The following is an 18261-nucleotide window of genomic DNA, read 5'->3' as shown; positions in this document are numbered from 1 at the left end:
CCACACCATAACTAGTACACCACTACTACCACACCACAACTAGTACACCACTACTACCACACCAAAATAGTACACCATTATTACCACACCACTAGTACACCACTACTACCACACCATCACTAGTACACCACTAGTACCACACCATCACAAGTACACCACTACTACCACACCACAAATCGTACACGACAACTAGTACACTATCACAACTATACCACTACCAGTATACTACTACTACCACTGCACAACTAGTACACCACTACTACCACATCACCACTAAAACACCACTACTACCACATCACCAAAAGTATACCACTACTACCACTCCACCACTAGTAGTCCACTACTACCACTCTACAAGTAGTACACCACTACTACCACACCACAACTAGTACACCACCACTACCACATCACCACTAGTACACGACTACTACCACTCTACAAGTAGTACACTACTACTACCACACCACAACTAGTACATCACTACTACCACATTACCTCTAGTACACCACTACTACCACTACACAACTAGTACAACACTACTTCCACACAACAACTAGTACACCACTACTACAACAGCACCATTAGTACACCAATACTACCACACCACAAGTAGTACACCACTACTACCACTCCACAACTAGTACACCACTACTACAACACCACAACTAGTACACAATATTATAGTCATGTGGGTTGGTGGTATTGCCGTCGTTGATCCTTCTCTACGGACAACCCAACCCACAACTCGGTAGGGTGATTATACCTCACTAGGAGATCACCCTTGGCGTTTCTGGCTCTTGGAGAGGGGCTCAACGTCACACATTTAGGGGATGCGGCTCCAACACTTAGCCTCGTTCTCACGTGCACACACCCACACGAGCCGCTGTGACTCCCCACTCTCTCCTTAGGTGATATGATCTCCTCAATCCCCTTTTGACTTATTAGTATTACCTATTACCCTGTCCACAGCAGTGGTTCTTGGTTCTTTCTCTCTCTCACCTTCTGTACTATTTCATGGGGAAGTCTCACTAGGACAAGGTCAAATACCAGCAAATTTGAATACATTTACTGGACAAAGCACATACACAATACATACACACATATAATGATAATGAATCCTATACTCTATAATATTACAATCAGATTGCACTCCAACACCATCAGAACTCTACCATCAGCTTATCAAGTGGTATCCTATCTCCTGGTTCACCACCTGATACTATCAACCTCATCAAGTTGATCAAGTCTACATACACTGTTGCACCATCAGCAAGAGAATATATATATATGTGTATCTATAAATGTGTACAAAGAAAATCAGCATTTGAATGCAATAACATATATCAGCATAAATGTTCCTTGATACACCGCAATGATCAACCGATCACCCTATCAGTCCTAGAACACATACATCTGTAGGTAATCCAGCCTACGATTGTAACTCTAAACTTAAGTATAAAACACTCCTTGACATAAGAATGCCAACAATCACTCACCTCTCACTGCGTCATGCACGCTAATGACAACCAAACACTATCAACTCCCTACAAGTAATCCACCAGAACTTCCCTTCCACATCTGGAAGTTCACTACCCTGATATCTTTAGGTTCTTCCTGGCTTAACTACCAGGATCCTCTGCAGCTCCTCCAGGCTGCTATCATGAAGTTTCCTTGAGCAACTACGGTGCTTCACCCTTCTGCTAGGGTTCTCAACAGCTCTCTTGGCTGCTACACCATGAAGTTCCCTCGAGCAACTATGGTGCTTCACCACCTCTACAGAAGCACGTGACACTCCTCTTCACTGCTTTTCCTCACAGCTCGAGGTCTTTGCCTCCAGTACCTTTGAGTCTCAGCAACTACTTCATCTGTGCTGGCTTCGAAGTTCTCAGCAACTTCTTCCCCAAAGACAAACCACAGATTGTCTGGTCGAGGGCGCTCCTCCCTCTGAGAAGCTTGGTCAGGGCGCTTCCACGGCCCACAATAATGCCTCTGGGCGGTTTAATAAACACTTCTCATCGCCCAGGACTTGAGACCACACTTCCCCAGCTCGATTCCACAGCTGGTACGTCTGCACACTTCTCTTCTCTTCGAGATATATCACTAGGGGTTCTTTTCTGACGGGAGCTTAACGGAACGCGGCATTCTCCCTGCGATGTCAGGCACTCAAGTGAGGTCAAAGCCCTCCCGAAGCGAGCCTCACGCCTCCAGCAAAATGTCCACATCTCCTAACCAGTCATTTATCTGTTTTCTTCTTCATTGCCCATAATCTCAAATTGTTATATATATATCCAAGCAACTATTTTACATATGTGTTATCACCTCAATATTTGCTAGACCTTCTAATCAGGTCAGGCTTGATGAATAACTCTCAAAGAGGGAGACTCGTTTCTCCTGCAGGCTGAGATCATAACAACAACTACAACCACACCACAAGTAGTACACCACTAATAATATACCCCAACTAGTACACCTCTATTACCACACCACAAATAGTACATCTCTACTACCACATCACAACTACCACACCACAATTAGTACACCACCACCATTACACAACTACAACAACACCACGACTAGTACACCACTACTACCACACCACTACTGCCACACAATTCCTAGTACACCACTACTATCACACTATAAATAGTACACCACTACTACCACTCCACAACTACCATACCATATCTAGTACACAACTACTATCACACCACAACTAGTACACTACTACTACCACACCATAACTAGTACACAACAACTAGTACACCACTACTACCACAGCACAACTATTACACCACTACTACAACAACACAACAAGTACACCACTACTACAACACCACAACTAGTACATCACTACTACTACACCACATCTAGTACACCACTACTACCACGCCACAACTAGTACAAACCTACTACCTCACCACCACTTGTACACCACTACTACCACACCACTACTACCACACCAACACTAGTTCAACACTACTACCACACCACCACTAGAACAACACTACTAGCACGCCACCAAAAGTACACCACTACTACCAAATCACAACTAGTACAACACTACTACCACACCACAAATTGCAGACCACCACTAGTACATCATTAATACCACACCAGAAATAGTACACCACCAATAGTACACAACTTCCAGTACACCAATACTACCACACTACAACTAGTACACCACTACTACAACTCCACAACTAGTACACCACTACTACCACACAACAACTAGTACATCACTACTACTACACCAAAACTGGTACACTACTACTTCCACACAACTCGTCCACCATTACTACCACACCACCACTAGTTCACCACTACTACCACACGATCACTAATACACCACTACTACCACACCACAATTAGTACACCACTTTACCTACACAACAACAAGTACACCACTACTACCTCACCATCATTAGTATACCACTGCTACCACACCATCACTAGTACAATACTACTACCACACCACAACAAGTACACCACTACTGCCACACCACCACTAGTACACCACTACTCCCACATTATCACTAGTACACCAATATTACCACACAACAACTAGTACACCACTACTACCACACCACCACTAATACACCACTACTACCACACTATCGCTAGTGCACCACTACTACCACACCACATCTAGTACACCACTACTACCACACTACAACTAGTACACCACTACTACCACACCACTAGTACACCACTACTACCACACCATCACTAGTGCACCACTACTACCACACCATCACTAGTACACCACTACTACCACACCACCACTAAAACACCACCATTAGTACACCACTACTACCACACCACAACTTGTACACAATTTCTACCACACCACAACTATTACACCACTACTACCACACCACAACTAGTATCCCACTACTACCACATCACGACTAGTACATCACTACTACCATACCACAACTAGTACACCACTAATACCACACCACAACTTGTTCACCACTACTACAACATTACAACTAGTACACCACTGCTACAACACCACAACTAGTACATCACACCTAATACACCACTTCTACAACACCACAACTAGTACACCACTACTACCACACCAGAACTAGTACACCACTACTACCACACTACTTCCACACTACAACTAGTACACTACTACTACCACACCACAACTAGTACACCACTACTACAACACCACAACTTCTCCACCATTACTACCACACCACAACTAGTACAAACCTACTACCTCACCAGCACTTGTACACCACTACTACCACACCACAGCTAGTACACCACTACTTCCACAACACCACTAGTACACCATTAGTAGCACACCACTACTAGTACATCACTACTACCAAATCACCACTAGTACACCACTATACCACACCACAACTTGTAGACCACCACACCAGAAATAGTACACCACCAATAGTACACTACTACTAGTACACCAATACCACCACACCACAACTAGTGCAACACTACTACCACACCATAACTAGTACACCACTACTACCACATCACAACTAGTACACCACTACTACCACAACAAAATAGTACACCATTATTACCACACCACTAGTACACCACTACTACCACACCATCACTAGTACACCACTAGTACCACACCATCATAAGTACACCACTACTACCACACTACAAATCGTACACGACAACTAGTACACCATCACAGCTATACCACTACCAGTATACTACTACTACCACTGCACAACTAGTACACCACTATTACCACATCACCACTAAAACACCACTACTACCACATCACCAAAAGTATACCACTACTACCACTCCACCACTAGTACACCGCTACTACCACTCTACAAGCAGTACACCACTACTACCACACCACAACTAGTACACCACCACTACCACATCACCACTAGTACACGACTACTACCACTCTACAAGTAGTACACTACTACTACCACACCACAACTAGTACACCACTACTACCACATCACCTCTAGTACACCACTACCACACCACAACTAGTACACCACTACTGCCACACAATTACTAGTGCACCACTACTATCACACTATAAATAGTACACCACTACTACCACACCACAACTACCATACATAAGAACATAAGAACAAAGGCAACTGCAGAAGGCCTACTGGCCCATACGAGGCAGCTCCTATTTATAACCACCCAATATTACTGGGAATATGGGATAGATGTTCATGATAATGACACGAAGTGTAGACTATGTGGTATGTTAAGGTCTCACACCCTGGCCCATTATGTTCTTGATTGTCCGTTGATTAATGTATATAGAAACACTGAGATAAGGACTGAACCTGAACAAATAGCCTGGATGTGTCACAACGGAAAGGTTGATGATATTCTTGAGAGATATAAGAATTTTGCACCAAGATTGTAATATTTTGTTGAATTATCTGCAGGTGTCTTGCAAATTGTCTATATAGTATACCTAGGTCATAAAAGTATTTGTGTGTACGTCTGATACCATACTACTTGTGAATGAGGAAATGTATATGTTTACCTCTCAGAATGTTTGGTAATATGTTTATTTGTGATGTGTGTCTATGTATATATTAACACGTTGTACTGAATGAGGTGAGAATAGCTTGAGCTACCTCATCCCTTTGTGTGTATTTTACCTCAATATACTTATTTCAATTTCAATTTCAATCCCACTCACATACTTGTCCAACCCGCGCTTGAAACAATCGAGGGACCCCACCTCCAGCACGTTACGCGGTAATTGGTTCCACAAATCAACAACCCTGTTACTGAACCAGTATTTACCCAAGTCTTTCCTAAATCTAAACTTATCCAATTTATACCCATTGTTTCGTGTTCTGTCTTGTGTTGATACTTTTAATACCCTATTAATATCCCCTTTGTTATGTCCATTCACCCACTTGTAAACCTCTATCATGTCACCCCTAACTCTTTGCCTTTCCAGTGAATGCAACTTAAACTTTGTTAATCTTTCTTCATATGAAAGATTTCTAATTTGGGGAACTAACTAAGTCATCCTACACTGGACACGTTCAAGTGAATTTATATCCATTCTATAATATGGCGACCAAAACTGAACTGCATAATCTAAATGGGGCCTAACTAGAGCAAGATATAGCTTGAGAACCACACCAGGTGTCTTGTTAACTAGTTAACGCAATAACTAGTACACCACTACTATCACACCACAACTACCACACCACAACTAGTACACTTCTACTACCACACCATAACTAGTACACAACAACTAGTACACCACTACTAAAAAAGATAAATTTGGAAATTTGGATCTTGAAAGTGTAAGTAATACACTGACAGAAGAAATTACTGATGCTGGACAGCCTGCCTCTTCTCAAGAATTTCCGAAGAAGAGGTTGAATAGTTGGCAGCGTGCTAGAGCAGAATACCATAAGAAAATTTCAGAAATAGAAAAAATAAAAGAGGATTCAGCTACAAGAAAAAAAAAGAAATTGAGGAAGCAAAGAGAAAGCACAAAGAGAAGAGATTGCAACGCTAAAAAAAATTAAATCAGAAAACTAAGAAAGGTCAGCCAGTTATGAGTAGCAGGATTGAACTAATGCTTGAGCAGCTCCAAGGAGAAGTGGGCTAGCATCGAGAAGTGGTTACTTCTCGATGCTTCTCTTAACTGAGAAGTGGTTAAGCATCAATATCTAATGTTCAGTCAAGTATTGAGTGCTCAGGAAATATAGTGTAATTTAGAAAAAAAAAATAGGAAGGTTCGGAGTTGGGTGGTATGGTTACAGTTCAAGTTAAGTTACAACACAGTTGCAGTATACATACCCCCAGTGACCATGACTTCCCTTTTGCGACAAAGCTTAGGATGCATTCACTGGAAAGGCGAAGAGTTAGGGGTGACATGATTGAGGTTTACAAGTGGATGAATGGACAAAACAGGGGGGATATTAATAGGGTATTAAAAATATCAACACAAGACAGAACACGAAACAATGGGTATAAATTGGATAAGTTTAGATTTAGGAAAGACTTGGGTAAATACTGGTTCAGTAACATGGTAGTTGATTTGTGGAACCAATTGCCGCGTAACGTGATGGAGGTCGTGTCCCTCGATTGTTTCAAGCGCGGGTTGGACAAGTATATGAGTGGGATTGGGTGGTTATAGAATAGGAGCTGCCTCGTATGGGCCAATAGGCCTTCTGCAGTTACCTTTGTTCTTATGTACTACCACAGCACAACTATTACATCACTACTACAAAAACACAACTAATACACCACTACTACAACACCACAACTAGTACATCACAACTAGTACACCACTACTACCACACCACAACTAGTACATCACTACTACCACACCAGAACTAGTACACCACTACTACCACACTACAACTAGTACACCACTACTACCACACTATAACTAGTACACAACTACTACCACACCACACCTAGTACACCACAACTACCACACCACAACTAGTACAAACCTACTAACTCACCACCACTTATACACCACTACTACCACACCTCAACTAGTACACAACAACTACCACACCAACAGTAGTTCAACACTATAACCACACCACCACTAGAACAACACTACTCGCACACCACCAAAAGTGCACCACTACTACCAAATCACAACTAGTACAACACTACTACCAAAACCAAAATTGTAGACCACCACTAGTACATCATTAATACCATACCAGAAATAGTACACCACCAATAGTACACAACTTCAAGTACACTAATACTACCACACTACAACTAGTACACCACTACTACCACTCCACAACTAGTACACCACTACTACCTCACCACAACTAGTTCACCACTACTGCCACACCAAAACTGGTACACCACTACTTCCACACCACTAGTACACTATTACTACCACACCACAACAAGTACACCTCAACCTCCATACCACAACTAGTACACCTCAACTGCGAAACCACAACTAGTACACCACGACTAGTACACCACTACTACCACACCACAACTAGTACACTACTACCACCACACCACACCTTTTAAACCACTACTAGTACACCAATACTACCATACCAGAAAACGTACACCACTACTAGTACACCAATACTACCATACCACAAGTGGTACACCACTACTATCATACCACAACTAGTACACGATTACTACAACACCATAACTAGTACACCACAACTTTTATAACACTACTACCACACCACAACTAGTACACCACTACTACCACACCACAACTAGTACACCACTAGTACAACACAACAACTAGTACACCACTACTACCACACCACCATTAGTACACCACTACTACCACACACCAACTAGTAAACCACTACTACCACACAACAACTAGTACACCACCAAAAGTACATCACTACTACCTCACCACCAGTAGTGCACCACTACTACCACACCACAACTAGTACACAACTACTACCACACCACAACTAGTACACCTCTACTACCACCCCACAACTACCACACCACAATTATTACACCACCACCATTACACAACTACAACAACACCACGACTAGTACACCACTCCTACTACAACACAACTAGTACACCACTACTGGCACACAACTACTAGTACACCGTAGTACAACTACAGTACATGGGAATTGATAGGGTAGATAAAGACAGTCTGTTTAACACAAGGGGAACACGCACACGGGGACACAGGTGGAAACTGAGTGCCCAAATGAGCCACAGAGATATTAGAAAGAACTTTTTTAGTGTTAGAGTGGTTGACAAATGGAATGGATTTGGGGGTGATGTTGTGGAGGCTGACTCCATACACAGTTTCAAGTGTAGATATGATAGAGCCCGATAGGCTCAGGAATCTGTACACCCGTTGATTGACGGTTGAGAGGAGGGACCAAAGAGCCAGAGCTCAACCCCAGCAAACACAACTAGGTGAGTACTAGGTGAGTACCACTACTATCACACTATAAATAGTACACCACTACTACCACACCACAACTACCACACCATAACTAGTACACCACTACTACCACACCACAACTACCACACCACAACTAGTACACTACTACTACCACACCATAACTAGTACACAACAACTAGTACATCACTACTACCACACCACTACTACCACACCACAACTAGTACACCACTACTACAACAAAACAACTAATACACCACTATTACAACACCACAACTAGTACATCACAACTAGTACACCACTACTACCACACCACAACTAGTACACCACTACTACCACACCAGAACTAGTACACCACTACTACCACACTACAAATAGTACACCACTACAAAGACACTACAACTAGTACACAACTACTACCACACTACATCTACCACACCATAACTAGTACACCACTACTACCACTTCACAACTACCACACCACACTAGTAAACGACTACTGCCACAACATAACTAGTACACCACAACTAGTACACCACTACTCTCACACTACAACTAGTACACCAATACTACAACACCACAACTAGTACACCACTACTACAACACCACAACTAGTACATCACAACTAGTACAGCACTTCTACCACACTACAACTAGTACACCACTACTGCCACACCAGAATAGTACACCACTACTACCACACCACAACTAGTACAACACTACTACCACACTATATCTAGTACACCGCTACGACCACATCACAACTAGTACACCTCTACTACCACACCACAACTAGTCCACCACTACTACCACATCACAACTAGTACAAACCTACTACCTCACCACCACTTGTACACAACTACTACCACATCAAGATTAATACACCACTAATACCAATCCATAATTAGTACGACACTACTACCACTCTACAACTAGTAAACCACTACTACAACACAACAACTAGTACATCACTACTACAACACCACCATTAGTACACCACAACTACAACACCACAACTTGTACACCACTACTTACACATAACAACTAATAAACCACTACTACAACACCACAAGTAGTACACCACTACTACCACACCATCATTAGTATACCACTACTACCACACCATCACTAGTACATCACTACTACCACACCATCACTAGTACACCTCTAATACCATACCACAACTAGATCACCACTACTACCACACCGCCACTAGAACACCACTACTAACACACTACCACTAGTACACCACTACTACCACACAACAACTAATACTCCACTACTACCACAATACCACTAGTACACCACTACTACCACACCATCACTAGTACACCACTACTTCCACACCACATCTAGTACACCACTACTACCACACCACAACTAGTACACCACAACTACCACACCACTAGTACACCACTACTACCACCCTATCACTTGTTCACCACTACTACCACACAACTACTAGTACACCACTACTAAACACCATAACTAATACACCACAACTACCTCACCACAACTAGTACCCCACTACTACACCACTACTACCACACCATTACGAGTACACCACTTCTACCACACCACAACTAGTACACCACTACTACCACACCACAAGTGGTACACCACTACTACCACACTACAACTAGTACACCACTACTACCACACCACAACTAATACACCATTACTACCACACCACAAATAGTACACCATTACTACCACACCACAACTAGTACACCACTACTACCACACCACAACTAGTACACCACTACTTCCACATCAAAACTAGTACATCACTACTACCACACCTCAAATAGTACACCTCTACTACCACACCACAACTAGTACACTACAACTACCACACCACTAGTACACCACTACTACCACCCTATCACTTGTTCACCACTACTACCACAGAACTACAAGTACACCACTACTAAACACCATAACTAATACACCACAACTACCTCACCACAACTAGTACCCCACTACTACACCACTACTACCACACCATTACGAGTACACCACTTCTACCACACCACAACTAGTACACCACTACTACCACACCACAAGTGGTACACCACTACTACCACACTACAACTACAACACCACTACTACTACTACACCACTACTACCACTCCACAACTTGTACACAACTACTACGACACCACAACTCGTACACCACAACTAGTACTCAACTACTACCACACCAGGACTAGTACACCACTACTACCACACCAGAACTAGTACACCACTACTACCACACTACAACTAGTAAACCACTACTAGCATACTAAAACTAGTACACCGCTACTACCACACCACAACAAATACACCATTACTACCACACCACAAATAGTACACCATTACTACCACACCACAACTAGTACACCACTACTACCACACCACAACTAGTACACCACTACTTCCACATCAAAACTAGTACACCACTACTACCAAACCTCAAATAGTACACCTCTACTACCACACCACAACTTGTACACCACTACTACCACACCACAACTCGTACACCAGTACTACAACACCACAACTAGTACACAACTACAACCACACCACAAGTAATACACCACTACTAATATACCCCAACTAGTACACCACTATTACAACACCACAACTAGTACACCTCTACTACCACACCACAACTACCACACCACAATTAGTACACCACCACCATTACATAACTACAACAACATCACGATTAGTACACCACTACTACAACAACTAGTACACCACTACTGCCACACCCCTACTAGTACACCACTACTAACTCAACATAAATAGTACACCACTATTACCACACCACAACTACCACACCATAACTAGTACACAACTGCTATCACAGCACAACTACCACACTACAACTAGTACTCCACAACTACCACACCATAACTAGTACATCACAACTAGTACACCACTACTACCACACCACAACTAGTACAAAACTTCTTCAACACCACAACTAGTAAACCACTACTACAACACCACAAGTGTTGTAGTAGGGGTTTACTAGTTACATCACAACTAGAACACCACTAATACCACACCACAACTAGTACACCACTACTACCACACTACAACTAGTACACCACTACTACCACACTACAACTAGTACACCAGTACTACCACACCACAACTGGTACACCACTACTACCACACCATAACTAGTCCACCACTACTACCACACCACAACTAGTACAAACTTACTACCTCACCACTACTTGTACACCACTACTACCACACCACAACTAGTACACCACTACTATCACACCACCACTAGTTCACCAGTACTACCACACCACCAATAGAACAACACTACTAGCACACCACCAAAAGTACACCACAACTACCAAATAACAACTATTACAACACTACTACTACACCACAACTTGTAGACCACCACTACTACCACACCACAACTTGTAGACCACCACTAGTACACCATTACTACCACACCAGAAATAGTACGCCACCAATAGTACACCACTACCAGTATACCAATACTACCACACCACAACTAGTACACCACTACTACCACACCACAACTAGTACACCACTACTACCACACCATCATTAGTATACCACTACTACCACACCATCACTAGTACATCACTACTACCACACCATCACTAGTACACCTCTACTACCATACCACAACTAGATCACCACTACTACCACACCGCCACTAGTACACCACTACTAACACACTATCACTAGTACACCACTACTACCACACAAGAACAAGTACTCCACTACTACCACAATACCACTAGTACACCACTACTACCACACCATCACTAGTACACCACTACTTCCACACTACATCTAGTACACCACTACTACTACACCACAACTAGTACACCTCAACTACCATACCACTAGTACACCACTACTACCACACCATCACCTGTTCACCACTACTACCACACAACCACTAGTACACCACTACTAAACACCATAACTAATACACCACAACTACCTCACCACAACTAGTACCCCACTACTACACTACTACTACCACACCGTTACGAGTACACCACTTCTACCACACCACAACTAGTACACTACTACTACCACACCACAAGTGGTACACCACTACTACCACACTACAACTAGTACACCACTACTACTACACCACTACTACCACTCCACAACTTGTACACAACTACTACGACACCACAACTAGTACTCAACTACTACCACACCAGGACTAGTACACCACTACTACCACACCAGAACTAGTACACCACTACTACCACACTACAACTTGTAAACCACTACTAGCATACTAAAACTAGTACACCGCTACTACCACACCACAACTAATACACCATTACTACAACACCACAAATAGTACACCATTACTACCACACCACAACTAGTACACCACTACTACCACACCACAACTAGTACACCACTACTACCACACCACAACTAGTACACCACTACTACCACACCACAACTAGTACACCACTACTACCACACCACCACTAGTACAAGACTACTACCTCATCACCTCTAGTACACCACTACTATCTCACGATCAGTAGTACACCACTACTTCCACACCACACCTTGTACACAAAAACTAGTACACCACTACTACCACACCACAACTAGTACACCAACACCGCAATTAGCACGTAACTACAACCACATCAAAACTAGTTCACCACTACTACCACACCAGAACTAGTCACCGCTACTGCCACACTACAACTAGTACACCACTACTACCACACTACAACTAGTACACCACTACTACCACACTACAACTAGTACACCACTACTACCACACCGCAACTAGTACACCACTACTTCGTCACCACCATTACTACACCACTTTTACCAAACCACAACTAGTACACAACTACTAACACACCACCATTAGAAAACCACTAATAATTCACCCCAACTTGTACACCACCACTACAGCAACATAATACACCACTACTACCTCACCAAAACTACCACACCACAACTACCACACCACAACTACCACATTACAACTACCACACCACAACTAGTAAACCACATATAGTACACCACTACTACAACACCTCAACTATTACACCACTACTACCACACAACAACTAATACACCACAACTACCACACAACAACTAGTACACCACATTTAGTACTCCACTACTACCACACCACAACTAACACACCACATATAGTACACGACTACTACCACACCTCAACTATTACACCACTACTACTACACAACAACTAGTATACCACAAATACCACAGAACAACTAGTTCGTCATATTTAGTACACCACTACTACCACACCACTACTAGTACACCACTACTATTACACTACTACTTACACACCACACCTTGTAAACCACCACTAGTACACCAATACTACCACACCAGAAAAAGTACACCACCACTAGTACTCCACTACTAGTACACCAATACTACCATACCACAACTAGTAGACCACTACTCTCATACTACAACTAGTACACGATTACTACAACACCATAACTAGTACACCACAACTAGTACAACACTACTACCACACCACAACTAGTACACCACTACTATTACACCACTACTAACACACCACACCTTGTAAACCACAACTAGTACACCAATACTACCACACCAGAAAAAGTACACCACCACTAGTACTCCACTACTAGTACACCAATACTACCATACCACAACTAGTACACCACTACCACTATACTACAACTAGTACACCGCTACTACCACACCACTACTACTACACCACAACTAGTCCAACACTACTACCACAGCACCAAAAGTACACCACTACTACCTCACCACAAGTAGTACACCACTACTACCACACGATCACTAGTACACCACTTCTACCACACCACAACTAGTACACCACAACTAGTACACCACAACTAGTACACAACCACTACCACACCACTATTAGTACACCACTATTACCACACAACCACTAGTACACCACTACTACCACACCATAACTAATACACCACTACTACCTCACAACAACTAGTACCCCACTACTACAACACTACCACTACTACACCACTACTACCACACCACTACTAGTACACCACTTCCAGCACACCACAACTAGTACACCACTACTACCACACCACAACTAGTACACCACTAATACCACATCACAACTAATTCACCACTACTTCAACACCACAATTAGTACACCACTACTACCACACCAAAACTAGTACACCACTACTACCACACCAAAACTGGTACACCACTACTACCACACCAGAACTAGTACGCCACTACTACCGCACTACATCTAGTACACCACTACTACCACACGACAACTAGTACACCACTACTACATCACCACAACTAGTACACCACAACTAGCACACCACTACTACCACACCACAACTAGTACCTTACTACTACCACACCACAAGTAGTACAATACTACTAATACACCCAAATTTGTACACCATCACTACCACACCATAACTAATACACCACTACTACACAACAACAATTAGTACCCCCACTACCACACCACAACTAGTACACCACTACCTCACCACAACTAGTACACCACAAGTGTTGTGTGAGGATCAGGGGCAGACAGTTGTAGTGTTCTCGAATTCTTGGATGATTACACACTTTGCATATTAATCTTAAACATTAAGTGGAATTGCTTAAATTATGATACTTATCATGTGAAATATAATTGATGAATTTATTGTTTAAATTGTTTTTAACTTTGTCCCGTAGAGTTTTTGAGTTGAGATCAGAAAGCCTCTGCGTTTACTGGTTTCATGGTTTTAATGAGTACATGATACAGATGGAACACACTAATAATGACCTCGTGATAACATCTTTGAGAATATTGTGATACAGACAAGTTCCATTCCTTGTCTTGTAGGTACTGACAAATGAATGGATGGTGGCAGCATTTCTTCTTCTACTTCTACTATCTACCTCTCTACTTCTACCTACCTATTTCTTCCCCTCCACCCCACTCTAAACTCTTCCTTTCAACTGACGACACTCCTCGCTCCTACCACCTCTCTCACCCCAAACCCTCATTAACTACTTTATTATTCATCTCTTTCCTTTCGTTTCTCTTGTACGTTTGTGGCAGTGAAATGTTTTCTAGAGTTATCTAGAGTTTTGGGTAGCTGAGCAAGTTACGGCGCCTTGTAGTCAGTGCACGTAGGTAGTCAAATACCTAGGTTACAAGGTGTTGAACGAGAGAGGCTGCCGTAGAAACTCTGGGAGTGCTCTAGAATATTAAGGTAACTGAGGGCGGAATAACGGACAATTGAGAGCTGTTTCCCCTGACATCCTTTGTTAACTGGGGGGTGGGGGGGGGATAATGTACTAGATAGAGCAATTTCCCCCACCACCGGTTACACTACTACAACACCACAACTAGTACTCCACTGCTAGTACACCACGATTACCACACCACAACTAGTACACCACTACTACCACACCACATCTACTACACCACTACTATTACACGATCACCAGTACACCACTACTACCACACCACAACTTGTAGACCACCACTAGTACACTATTACCACCAAACCTGAAATAGTACACCACAACTAGTACACTACTACTAGTACACCACTACTACCACACAACAACTAGTACACCACTACTATCACACCACAACTAGTACACCGCTACTGCCACACCACAATTAGTACACCACCACTAGTACAGCACTACTACCACACCACATCTAATACAACACTACTACAACACAAGAACTAGTACCCCACTACTACCATACCACAACTAGTACACCACTACTACCACACCACAACTAGTACACCACTACTACCACACCACAACTAGTACACCACTACAACGACACCACAACTAGTACACCACTACTACCACACCACAACTAGTACACCACTACTACCACATCACCACAAGTACACCAATACTACCACATCACAACTAGTATAATACTACTACTACACTACAACTAGTACACCACTACTACCACACCACAACTAGTACACTACTACTACCACACCACAACTAGTACACTACTACTACCACACCACAACTCGTACCCAACAAATTCAACACCACCACTAGTACACCACTACTACCACAACAAATACCCCACTACTATCACACCATCACTAGTACAACACTAATACCACACCACCACTAGTACACCACTAATACCACACCACCACTAGTACACAACTACTACCACATCACAACTAGTACAACACTACTACTACACCACAACTAGTACCTCACTACTACCACACAACAACTAGAACACCGCTACTACAACATCACAGCTAGAAAACGACTACTACCACACCACCAATAGTACACCACTACTACACCACAACAACTAGTACCCCCACTACCACACCACAACTAGTACACCACTAACACACCACAACTAGTACACCACTATTATAACACAACAACTAGTACCCAACTACTACCACACCACCACTAGTACACCACTACTACCACACCTCAACCTGTTCACCACTACTACCACACCACAACTAGTACACCACTACTGCCACACCACAACTAGTTCATCACCACTAGTACACGATAACTACCACACCACAACTAGTACCTTACTACTACCACACCACAAGTAGTACACCACATCTAATACACCACTACTTGTACACCATGATTACCGCACTATAACTAGTACACCACTACTAAACAACAGCAACTAATACCCCACTACCACACCACAACTAGTACACCACTACCCCCACCACAACTAGTACACCACAAGTGTTATGTGATGATCAGGGGCAGACAGTTGTAGGGCTCTCGAATTCTTAGATGATGACTCACTTTGCATATTAATCTTGAACATTAAGTTGTATTGCTTAAATTATGATACTTATAATGTGAAATATAATTGATAAATTTATTGTTTAAATTGTTTTATCTTTGCCCCTAGAGTTTTTGAGTTGAGATGAGACTGCCTCTGCAGTTACTGGTTTCATGATTTTAATGAGTACATGATACAGATGGAACATACTAATAATGACCTCGTGATAACAACTTTGAGAATATTATGATACAGACAAGTTCCATTCCTTGTCTTGTAGGTACGGACAAATGAATGGATGGTGGCAGCATTTCTTCTTTTACTTCTACTATCTACTTCTCTACTTCTACCTACCTATTCCTCCCCCTCCACCCCACTCCAAACTCTCCCTTTCAACTGACGACTCTCCTCGCTCCTCCCACTTCTCTACCTCTCTCACCCTAAACCCTCATTAATTACTTTATTATTCATTCTTTATTTTCGTTTCTCTTATACGTTTGTGGCAGTGAAATGTGTTCTAGAGTTCTCTTGAGTTTCGGGGTAGCTGAGCAAGTT

This window comes from Procambarus clarkii, chromosome 54, assembly GCF_040958095.1.
Source record: "Procambarus clarkii isolate CNS0578487 chromosome 54, FALCON_Pclarkii_2.0, whole genome shotgun sequence".
Classification (NCBI taxonomy): Eukaryota; Metazoa; Arthropoda; class Malacostraca; order Decapoda; family Cambaridae; genus Procambarus; species Procambarus clarkii.
Note: the sequence above shows the minus strand (reverse complement) of the source record.